The sequence below is a fragment of the Pseudochaenichthys georgianus genome, chromosome 18 (genome assembly GCF_902827115.2).
Source record: "Pseudochaenichthys georgianus chromosome 18, fPseGeo1.2, whole genome shotgun sequence".
NCBI classification, from domain to species: Eukaryota; Metazoa; Chordata; class Actinopteri; order Perciformes; family Channichthyidae; genus Pseudochaenichthys; species Pseudochaenichthys georgianus.
The window spans coordinates 3588572-3601228 of NC_047520.1; the positions used below are offsets into that span (position 1 = coordinate 3588572).

Sequence of the window (12657 nt, forward strand, 5' to 3'; positions counted from 1 at the left end):
TAAGTCCAGGCACGGACACGTAGGAGTCTGCCTGACTTATCAGGAGAAATCGAAGATGTGGTGTGAGTGCGCATATTTCTTCCCAAAGAAAAATGCACCAGAGGAGTAGCATAGCAGCTCTCTGAAATGAAACGGTGATATGGGGTGACTGCTGAGGCTGTGCCTTGGTGATAAGATGAGAGAGCGACGCGTCAGCACATAAAAAAGCACATTTCATGAATACCTTGAAATAGGAAACCGCCTTTTATGTGTTTTATTTATCGTTATGATTGCTAGTTTCGGAAAATACGAACCACGGCTCCGAGCAAAGCTGTTTTATTGCAATGCGAAAGCGTAGAAAGTGACACAGAGAGATCCGCGATAAATAAGAGAGGAAGGCGGAGAAATTACGAGGCAGATTTTAGGTGGAGGGAGATATAGGACTTTTCAGGACGGTTGGGAAGTATGAAAAGACCAATCGGAAGAAGAGCGGACCTCAAGAAGATTTAAGAACGGCCAGAGATTAATTAACTAGATAATAAAACGAGCGAGAGGAGAGATTCATAGAGTAAGACTTCCAAATAAAAAGTCATGGATGGAAGACTTAGGTGCAGGAAGTGATATAAAGATCAATCAATCAATCAATGTTTATTTATATAGCCCAATATCACAAATGTTACCTTTGTCTCAGTGGACTTCACAGTGTGTACAGAATATCAGTATGACAATACGACACCCTCTATCCTTGGACCCTCTGTCCTTGGACCCTCTGTCCTTGGACCCTCTGTCCTTAGACCCTCTGTCCTTAGACCCTCTGTCCTTAGACCCTCTGTCCTTGGACCATCTGTCCTTGGACCCTCTGTCCTTAGACCCTCTGTCCTTAGACCCTCTGTCCTTAGTCCCTCTGTCCTTAGACCCTCACATCGTACAAGGAAACACTTCCAGAGAAACCCCACAGTTTAAAGGGAACATGGGAGAAACCTCAGGGAGAGCAGCAGAGGGGGGATCCCTCTCCCAGGACGGACAGACGTGCAATAGATGCCGTGTGTAAATCGAAAAGATAATAGATGTTTTTACAGCCTGTAATCGTACCCAATCTCTACCCAAAGTATTACAAGAAGATGAACCCTATAAGAACCCTATAAGATGCGTCATTTCCACGAGTTATCATCTCTATTTCCTGTCAGGCCTTTAGGTGGCTGTTTCCTCAAACAAACAAAAACAAAACAAAAAGTTAACTTAATGAGCTAGGGTTAGGGTTAGGTTGGGGAAGAGCGCAGGGCTCCGGAGGAGTACAAAAACATTAAAAACCTCCGTAAACATAAACCTTATAAAAACCCTTTTAAAAGCATCATAAAAGCTCCGTGAGGACAAGACCGTTTCAGACGAATGGTTAAAAAGTGCAGAGCGGAGCCGGACCACGGAACGGCGGCAGAGTATGTTAAAAAGCAGATCTCCCCGTCCCAGGATCTGGAGGGTGGTGTGTGTGTGTGTGTGTGTGTGTGGTGTGTGTGTGTGTGTGTGTGTGTGTGTGTGTGTGTGTGTGTGTGTGTGTGTGTGTGTGTGTGGTGTGTGTGTGTGTGTGTGTGTGTGTGTGTGTGTGTGTGTGTGTGTGTGTGTGCACGTGCGTGTGTGTGCTCGTGCGTGCGTGCGTGTATCGATGTATCTACGTGTGTGTGCGGAGCTTGTCCCAATGGAATCCATAAAGCACCCTAAATGATAGGGGGATCTAAAATGGCCAATTTAAAAGTGATTCCAGTTCTATTAGTAAAAGCCATGCATAGTAGTGTAAGTGCAGTTAAAGTGCAATGATAGAAATACAAATAATTAAAACATTCTCCCCAGTAATATTAATTTAAAAAGTAAAGGGAGTGTTAAAATTAACTAATAATAAAATAAAGGAAGGCACACCGGGTTAGTAAAATCGTATACAATGAACCGGATGTCACTGAAAAACAGAAACCACTAAAATCGAGGTCGGGAAGTTTAAAAGATTCCAAAGGGTAGCCGTTTTTTTCTCTGTTTATTTAAAAGGGTGGCAGGTAGGTGAAGAGTTCCCCTCTGCGGGTGGTTTCCCGGCCTCCAGGTAATAAAATAATTTAAAATAAATATAAATAAACAAATAAAAGCGTCCCTCCTCATGTGGCTTTGATCATTTTCAGATAAAAACATATACATTTAAAATTATAAAACATGTAAGAAGTAATACAAACATAAATATGAACACCATTAAGATAAATAAGATAGTGCTGAAAACATGCGATAAAAATGTAGCACACCAATACAAAAAGTCCAGATGAGGAGGATCTATAAATAATAAATAAATATAAGTGCTAAAATACGTGGAGGGCGGATTAAAACAGGCTGACACACCCGCAGAGAAGGGAACTAAAATCACCCATCTGCAGGGGAGAGACCCTAACCCTAACCCTCTAGGGTTAACCCGCTAGGGTTAGGGTTAGAGTTGTTAAAACAAGCTGAATAATGGTTGTGATAGATTCTTTGACAGCAGGCATGTGGGATGTTCGAACTTCTCCAACTGACCAAAATCCATCAATCTGCTAGACTGTTGAGATCTGCTAAACATCTGGACTACCTATGTTGCAAATGTATTATCTTTTCGATTTACACACGGCATCTATTGCAGTCTGTCCGTCCTGGGAGAGGGATCCTCCTCTGCTGCTCTCCCTGAGGTTTCTCCCATGTTCCCTTTAAACTGGGGGTTTTCTCAGGAAGTTTTTCCTTGTACGATGTGAGGGTCTAAGGACAGAGGGTCTAAGGACAGAGGGTCTAAGGACAGAGGGGGTCGTATTGTCATACTGATATTCTGTACACACTGTGAAGACCACTGAGACAAAGGTAACATTTGTGATATTGGGCTATATAAATAAACATTGATTGATTGATTGATTGATTGATTGATTAATTGATTGACTGATTGATTGATTGATTGATCATTAGGCTAATTAATGTGGCGCTTCCCCTTCAGAGATCAACCAACAATGGCAGACATTGGTTCTGTCCCACAGCCAATCAACGAGCATGCTAGGGTCTGTTAGCCAGGTCTGATTGGCAAAGGCTGTCTCCTTTGATCAAAGTCAGCATACGAAGACATTTCTGGACCCTTTTGTGGTTTTAAGGCGTTTGTTGAAGCTTTGTTTTCAAGTTGTGTTGGAGCCGCTGAATCGATGCATGGCTATAGTGGCTGGTTGGACCACCCTTTTCCCTCACTCTCTGCCTGCTGCTCTCTTCCTCATTTCATTTTCTCTCACATGCACACCCACTCCCACGTGTCGTATGCTTCAATGCCCTCTCTTCTGTCATCGACTGATACACACAGGGACTTTGGACTTCATATCTATGCATGTCAATGAATGGATGCAATTTGAGGCACACGAACAATCGCACACACTGAGGCGGGTTAAAAGGGTGGAACGAGGGGCTGGGAGAATATTATCTGCATTGGTCAAGGCTCTGGCAGCCTGGCACACACACACACACACACACACAACACACACACACACACACACACACACACACACACACACACACACACACACACACACACACTCACAGATGCTGGTTTGAAAGGGTGCAGTTCTGACAGAGAATATTATCTGCTGTGGTCAGGGCCCGGCAGCTTGACATGCAGAGATGTACGCAGGCTCACACACACACTCACACACACACACGGCGTCTCGCCAGTAATGCAATATGTTTTCTCATCAGGACCCCGTCAGTGGAGGCAATTACACGCGTCATCCTGGTTTTTAATGGAGAAATAATGGACTAGGTAGAGACAGAGAGCGACAGTGAAGAGGGAGGACGCGTAGAAGGTGGAGATAGAAGAAGGGAAAATAGATTATTATGAAGAAGAGAGAGGCGACGGCGGGAGAAAGATAATAATGGGCTGTCACACTCGTGCCGATGCTAACAGTCAAGTGTTTGAAGTAGTTTTGAGACGTTTTTTCTTCTTTTTGTTGGTTGCTGTGATTCTTGATTCAAGATACCAAAGGAAATGGTCATGTTATCTAGATACATATATTTAAATGGATATGGTAAGGTTTTTGTTTCGGAGGATCTGTACCGAACAAGGATCTTTTCTCGAGCTCCACTATTCATATGTTTTCACTTTCTCTATTATTGTACTTTTCGATTTTAGAGATTGCTGATGAAACCTTCCATTTATGTGCAGCCCTGCTATTAAACTCCATCACAACGTTTCCACTTAAAGCAGTAAACTGCAACCGGTGTTCAAAGGATACGTTGTTTGGTGAATTGATATTCTTTGTACATGAGGAGTTCAGCCTCTCTGAAGGCCCTTGGAGGCAGGCCAGGCTCATCATGTATAATCCAATAAGATGAATAGGTTACCTGAGGTCTTTATTGACCCGTACACATCGTTTTTTTCCTGGAAGCCAAACTGATACACACGATATTGAGTAAGGAAGGTAAAGTCTCTTTTTCTTTTGTCCCGACATGATCTGATCGTTTACATCTTCAGACGTGGCCAAAAAGGGTATCATGCGCATGGAAAGATCCCACACACACACTTGGTTGTTCCTGTATTGATTGGCTGTTTCCAGAAGTGACCAGGTCGCCGACACTCGGGAACCGTATCAATGTAATTGCTCTTACTGGCAGAAGAAATAGCAGGGGGCCGCACTCAGCCACTAATGAACCCCCCCCCCTTCTGTAGATACCCTTAAGTGCTTCATGTTAATGTGTCTGTAAAACTAAATTACTTTTGCTGAGTCACCTTTTCCTTAAAGATGTTTAAATCATGACTTTCAGAGATGGCCTCGAACGGCTTAAAGCGATCAGTGAAATGGATCGGTGATTCAAACAGAATGAGACTACATCTGATAGGTTGGAAGTTTAAATCATGATAGGCATTTTGATGGAAATTAGGGCTTGAAAAAAGGGGGGATTTTCTTTCTACTACGCTACTTTATTTCTGCTACTCCTCTACGGGCGCTGTGTTGGGCTCCAATCAGGAAACACTGATCTGCTAGGTTAACTGGGATGTCAGTATTGATTGCCAATAAAGCAGAGAATCTTCCCTCTTGTGTGCGTGTTAGTGTGTGTGTGTGTGTGTGTGTGTGTGTGTGTGTGTGTGTGTGTGTGTGTGTGTGTGTGTGTGTGTGTGTGTGTGTGTGTGTGTGTGTGTGTGTGTGTGTGTGTGTGTGTGTGTGTGTGTGTGTGTGTGTGTGTGTGGTCCCACCTGTTTTCCAGCCTCCTCATCTCCTCTCGTCTGTCTGCTCTTGGCAACAATCTATCTTCCTTCCCATCTGATGCTCCAGCATCTCATCATTTCACAATCCTCCAAACGGCTTTTCTTTGATGTCCTTCTATCCATCTCTCTCTGATGTCTCGTGGTTTCAACTTCATCCATGCAGTTAGTCTTTACTTTGTTTCTGCTGTTTCCCCTTTAAACACAGGATACACTGTGTGTGTGTGTGTGTGTGTGTGTGTGTGTGTGTGTGTGTGTGTGTGTGTGTGTGTGTGTGTGTGTGTGTGTGTGTGTGTGTGTGTGTGTGTGTGTGTGTGTGTGTGTGTGTGTGTGTGTGTGTGTGTGTGTGTGTGTGTGTGTGTGTGTGTGTGTGTGTGTGTGTGTGTGTGTGTGTGTGCTCCATACAGCACAACATGACTCTATTGTTGAGTTAATTGCTTCTGCTGTCGGAGAGGTGTTACCTTGAGATGTAATTATGCACAAACATTCCCCGGTGACGCCTGGATGGTTTCATATTCCTCACAATCTGTTTTGAATCATGCTGAACACGACTGATGGCACTTTTGAAGAGGGAATTAAAAGTTGTTAAGTTGTTTACATTTTAACCAGACGGAAATATCTCTACAACTTCTCGACTGATTGTCACATCAATTAGTTTCGTGGTCCCAGATGATGGACCCTACTGACCCTTAACGATCTCGACCGCCTTCCTTCTTGATCTTGAGCGAAACATCTTAACAACGATTGTATATGTTGATATTTAATGTCATTTAAAGTCCTGATGCAAGTCATTCAGACTTTAGTAACAAGAATGTCATTCGATCGTATCAATATGTATAGTACTGTTATTGTGTCGGGAACATTTTGACAAATTATTTTTTTTTCGGACAAATTGTAGTTTCATGCCGAAATAACCCTTTTTTTAAAAGAATTAAAACACAATATCACAAAGACTATACCCGCCAACACCTCGAATGCACCACACTGGAAGACTTTTTGATTTAGCAGCTGCTTTCCCCTGCATTATGACACAGCGACATGTGAGGGGAAAACATGAATGTAATGTTCATTGTGATGCTAACAAGTATCTGCAGGTACATGTTTGATATAAGAGGAAAACAACAAGGTGAGGTTTGATAAAATACGCAGAAACAACAGCTTGCCCATTTACTTCCTGAAGGCCTGACCTCAACCTGAACTCGCCTTTCTATTATTAAATAATGAGATAAATTAAATTAAAACACTGAGTCTGCGGGCCAAGTCTTTACTGCAGTCCGCTTTTAGTTTTAACTAATTACATCGAAAAAAAAAAAAAAAACTAAACTTAAAACATTGAGTGCTTCCTACCCTGGGAGCTGTTACATCACAGTGTAGCTGTTTCAGATCTTATGTAACTACTCTGAAGGCGTTGAAGCTTTTTAAAGATGGAGGGGTTTGAAGTGAGCTCTTTGTTTGAGGCTTCATTCCCAAAATAAAAAAACACAGCGTTGCCAGAACTTTCTGAAACAGGGGAGCTAATTAGCGAATTAGCAAGCGGTATTGTTCTTTTTTTTGTCATATCAATTTGAAGTAAAATGTGTGGTGCCTGTGTGAATGTAAAACAGGCCGTATGTCTCCCACGATAAATAAGGGTTTATTTGGGAATCAATAGTGAGACTTGTTTCCCAGCAGTACCTTGTATTTCTGCTCCATTGTTGTGCTGTTGACCTTGGCTTTGCTAAGTGTGGCTGCTTGTAGCCAGAGATGGCTACACACATCCTTTACTCAAGTAGAACTACAGATACTCGTGTTTAAAGTAGAAGTACTGACTAAACTTCTTTGCTCAAGTAAAAGTAAAGAAGTATGGGCTTCGAGTAGAAAGTACCCATAACTAGCAGCTGCTTTAAAGAGTACCTGACCTCCCTTTATATCAATAGAACAATAATGTCATTGTTAGCTAATGAATGTTTCCATGCTGAACAACGGCAACATGACAACGTTTCCATTGGTCCCTCTTCTTTAGAGAAGACCAGGAAGTGATGGATACACGGATCGTGTTCCAACCAATAGGCACGCAATGACTCTAAAGAATAATGATCACGCACCAACACACATTCAGACTAAAGGAACCAGCTGTTTGGGAAATGAGAGAAGTAGAAAGTACAGGTATTTGAGTTCAACATGTAAGAAGTAGAAAGTACAGGTATTTGTGTTCAACATGTAAGAAGTAGAAAGTACAGGTATTTGAGTTCAACATGTAAGAAGTAGAAAGTACAGGTATTTGTGTTCAACATGTAAGAAGTAGAAAGTACAGGTATTTGTGTTCAACATGTAAGAAGTAGAAAGTACAGGTATTTGTGTTCAACATGTAAGAAGTAGAAAGTACAGGTATTTGTGTTCAACATGTAAGAAGTAGAAAGTACAGGTATTTGAGTTCAACATGTAAGAAGTAGAAAGTACAGGTATTTGAGTTCAACATGAGAGAAGTAGAAAGTACAGGTATTTGTGTTCAACATGTAAGAAGTAGAAAGTACAGGTATTTGAGTTCAACATGTAAGAAGTAGAAAGTACAGGTATTTGAGTTCAACATGTGAGAAGTAGAAAGTACAGGTATTTGAGTTCAACATGTAAGAAGTAGAAAGTACAGGTATTTGAGTTCAACATGTAAGAAGTAGAAAGTACAGGTATTTGAGTTCAACATGTAAGAAGTAGAAAGTACAGGTATTTGAGTTCAACATGTAAGAAGTAGAAAGTACAGGTATTTGGGTTCAACATGAAAGAAGTAGAAAGTACAGGTATTTGAGTTCAACATGTAAGAAGTAGAAAGTACAGGTATTTGTGTTCAACATGTAAGAAGTAGAAAGTACAGGTATTTGAGTTCAACATGTAAGAAGTAGAAAGTACAGGTATTTGGGTTCAACATGAAAGAAGTAGAAAGTACAGGTATTTGAGTTCAACATGTAAGAAGTAGAAAGTACAGGTATTTGAGTTCAACATGTGAGAAGTAGAAAGTGCAGGTATTTGTGTTCAACATGTAAGAAGTAGAAAGTACAGGTATTTGGGTTCAACATGTAAGAAGTAGAAAGTACAGGTATTTGAGTTCAACATGTAAGAAGTAGAAAGTACAGGTATTTGTGTTCAACATGTAAGAAGTAGAAAGTACAGGTATTTGAGTTCAACATGTAAGAAGTAGAAAGTACAGGTATTTGGGTTCAACATGTAAGAAGTAGAAAGTACAGGTATTTGAGTTCAACATGTAAGAAGTAGAAAGTACAGGTATTTGTGTTCAACATGAGAGAAGTAGAAAGTACAGGTATTTGAGTTCAACATGTAAGAAGTAGAAAGTACAGGTATTTGGGTTCAACATGTAAGAAGTAGAAAAATAAGTAGTGGAGTAAAGTACTGATACCAGAAACATGTACTTAAGTACAGTAACAAAGTATTTGTACTGCACTACTTCCCACCTCTGCTTGTAACGGTGCTGTTTGGTGATAAATGTGCAGGTCCAATGTAGGTGCCCTGAGGGATCCCAGCAGGAAAGAGTTTTTCTGTTTCCTTCCACTATTATCTGAGGAAAGAGAGAAACAGAATGATCGGGGAGGCAGGGGAGGGAATCGATGTGGAGTTCTTGTCGAAGTCAATACTAGTATAGAGTTTCCCGGCTGTATTGCGGCTCACATGAATGCACAAACCTCCCAAAGTGGACCAATTCAACTTGTGTTTCCTTTACATAATGATAAGGATATCTTTTTCAAGTGACCATACCTCGGATGTCTATCTCCAGCCACATTGTAGTTTTTTTTAATATATATAACATTATTCAGTCATTATTTGTCCATCTCTTTGAATTGCTATGAAACTAATGTGATGTGAAAATGTATAATTAAAATGTAGGTTTGTGTCCTTTTAACGGTTTCAACATGAACTGCTGTCTGGACTAATACAGATTCAAAGAGACAGTCGAGGCGACGTGTGAGGGATGGATTGTTTCCTACACCACCATTTCCTCCTTTGACTGTCAGTTGATTGTTGATTTAACAAGCACCCTCATAACAGCACAGTCAGCTCGGGTTACTGAAGAGACAATAAAACACTTTCACTGAACCAAATGAAGGCTTGGGGTTTGTCTTTGATGGATCAGTTTGTTGTGAGGAGGCTGTGTATCGTACTGAACGCTGCAAATGAGTTATTAGTGTACACCATTGAAACAAGAAAAGAAGCCTGATTTATTTCATCCTGACAGCCAATCAAATCAATCAGCCAACCAGAACAAAACCCAATGGCCAACACCAATACCTTACATATGCACATAGCTATCCACAGATGTTGCAGATATCAGTATTCATTATGGAGGATACTGTTGCTAAGGTGGGACAAGAACAAGACGGTCAGTATGCGTCACCAGCCCTTTATCTTTTTGTAAATGCTAAAAGTCATAGTAATGTAATGTTGTATTGTAGTATATACACCTGAAGCCGGAACACTGTTTGATAAATAACCTAAATTGGGAGGTGTTGCGAAACTTGGATTTAGCTCATTGGCGGAACTCATGCCACAAAACATCTGGAGACTTATACAGTTTGACTAAAGAGCTTTTTCTTTCTGTTTCAGACTCGCCTCAAATGCACGTGAATGCAACCGGACACTAAAGGCAGCTCATCCAAGGGGGCTTGTTCCGCATCGAGATCGAATCAGCATTCGGCAAGGGTAAGTCACCACCGTTTCTCCTGTTGGGGTAACATTAGGTTTAGTTGTAGAATAAGCTTTTTAAACTGTCTCAAAACACACACACACACACACACACACACACACACACACACACACACACACACACACACACACACACACACACACACACACACACACTCGTGCTCTCAGACGAATACACACAACCCTTCTCCTGAGACATGATGTTCACTCAGCACCAGCCGGGCATTAAACTCCCACATAAGGTCACGCACACACACACTAACACACACAACCACACACACACTATGCACAATACACTCCCCCTCTCATTTCCTAATGATCCCCCTCCAGCGGACGCTTGATTTCCCCTCGTCCTTCTTCTGTCTCCCCTCTGTCTCCTCTCCATTTCCTACTGCATCAGTGGTATCTATTCAAGTGGGTTGCCCAACACACACACACACACACACACACACACACACACACACACACACACACACACACACACACACACACACTAGTTAGCAGAGCAGCGTCTGCTGATATTTGATAAGTGAAGTTGACTGCATGTTCCCAGGGCCAACTCGCTGACATTTGGTGTGTCTGACACTCAAAAACAGACACACACACACACACACACACACACACACACACACACACACACACACACACACACACACACACACACACTTGAATGCCAGTACGTTTGAGGACCATCACATGACATAGTGTATATAAGGTTAGAAAGCGGTACACTAAAATGTATTCATACGTCTTGCTTTGAAGTACAAGTCAACAAAACGTTAACAGGTAGTCACTTTTTTACTATTCTTTTACAGCTACTTAAAAACAACTTTTTAAATCATGTTTTGAAACGTACCTCATCCATGTGTTTCCGAGAAAGGTGCCCTATTCAGTACGAGTAATATCTATAAACCTGCGTCACTCCACACTCAAGCATTACTCTACCTCTAAGGCTTTTTCAATCCACCCCCAAAACCTACTTTCAGCATTGTTCAAATTGCGCTCTTAAGTGGTCCGACTGGAAGAAAATGTCCTTGCTCCCAAGGTGTAACGCCTTTAATTGGACCACGCATACACACACACACACACACACACACACTTCAGACAATATCTTGGTGTAGCGTTAATGTTTTAAAACGGCATTCTGGGAATTCTCCCCGTACTCTAACTCTCACGCGGTGATGAGACATGAAGTAATGGCTGCATCTGGCTGTGATGACTGTGCTCTTGTATTGATTCACACACACACACACACACACACACACTCAGGGAGGAGGAGAGAAAGGTCATGTCTCTCCAGTTAATTAGTGCGTAGCCCTCACGACGAGAGGAGCTTTCCTTTCCTCTTCTTTCAACTCTCTCCTTATCTCCCTCCCTCCTCTCCCTGCAGAGCGTGAAGGTCGGATAACTTCTCCTAACGTTTCTGTGCATGTGTTTATGTTCGACACACACACACACACACACACACACACACACACACACACACACACACACACACACACACACACACACACACACACACACACACACCGTGAGTGTTATTCACTATATCTTTGATCCTAAAGCCAGAATCAATTTGTTGTGTCTGTGCAGCGGAGCTCCTAACTTAAATTACGTCTTCACTGTAGCTGACGGGGCAGTGTGTGTGTGTGTGTGTGTGTGTGTGTGTGTGTGTGTGTGTGTGTGTGTGTGTGTGTGTGTGTGTGTGTGTGTGTGTGTGTGTGTGTGTGTGTGTGTGTGTGTGTGTGTGTGTGTGTGTGTGTGTGTGTGTGTGTGTGTGTGTGTGTGTGTGTGTGTGTGTGTGTGTGTGTGTTTGACTGGAGGGCAATAATGCAGTGTGAATCCATCTGATAAAGAAAGACTACGAGTCAGTAAACTTCCCCAAGGGACAGACACAGATTACCTCTGTGTATGTGTGAGCGTTTTGTTTATTTCATTGTGTCTTTAAGCTGTTTATTTACTTTCAACACAATAGAACAGAAGTAGCTGAACTTGAAACAACGCGTAACCTGTTTGATACTAGACCGTGGCACATAAGCATCCATCCGTAAAAAGACCTCAAATCTCTCTTTTTACATAACGTGTTTATTTGGCTGTGCAATTATAATCCTAAATGGCGCGTTCACACACGTCCTGTCTCGCCTCTAGAAATAAACAACAGCTTATAAGCGTAACCCAACGAAGCAGCCGTCTCAGAGGACAGTAATCTTATGTACAGCCATTCAGCAGCAGATGACTTAATGCATTCCTCCTAAGAAAACTACAATGCATTTACAGGGAAATAATGGACCCGTGTAAAGCTGAATATTACATTACATTACATTACATTGCATTTAGCTGACGCTTTTATCCAAAGCGACTTACAATAAGTACATTCGACCAGGAAGACACAACCTTGAGGAAAACAGAATCATATAAGAACATCAGGTTTCAAAGAGCCAATCGTTTCAAGTGCTGCTCAACTGGCTTTAGATGAGCCAGTCCTTTATTAGTATATAAGTGCTCTGTTAGCAGTTCTTTGTTAGTCATTCTATCGCTCGAAGTGGAGTCGAAAGAGATGAGTTTTCAGTCTGGAAGGTGTGTAAGCTTTCTGCTGTCCTGATTTCAATGGGAGCTCATTCCACCATTTTGGAGCCAGGATAGCAAACCCACGTGTTTTTGCTGATGGGAACTTGGGTCCCCCTCGCAGCGAGGGTGCAGCGAGCCGTTTGGCTGATGCAGAGCGGAGTGCACGTGCTGGGGTGTACGGTTTAACC

The 12657-nt window shown here is 42.0% G+C and overlaps 1 protein-coding gene across 1 annotated transcript in view; it reads left to right on the forward strand.

Annotated features, from left to right (window-relative positions):
• Window positions 1-12657, forward strand: part of htr2cl1 (5-hydroxytryptamine (serotonin) receptor 2C, G protein-coupled-like 1) — a 201288-nt gene that overhangs the window by 66162 nt on the left and 122469 nt on the right. Inside the window, exon 2 of the mRNA XM_034106479.2 lies at window positions 9803-9898. The gene's annotated coding sequence lies outside the window, so the exon portion shown is untranslated. The remainder of the gene's footprint in view (window positions 1-9802; window positions 9899-12657) is intronic.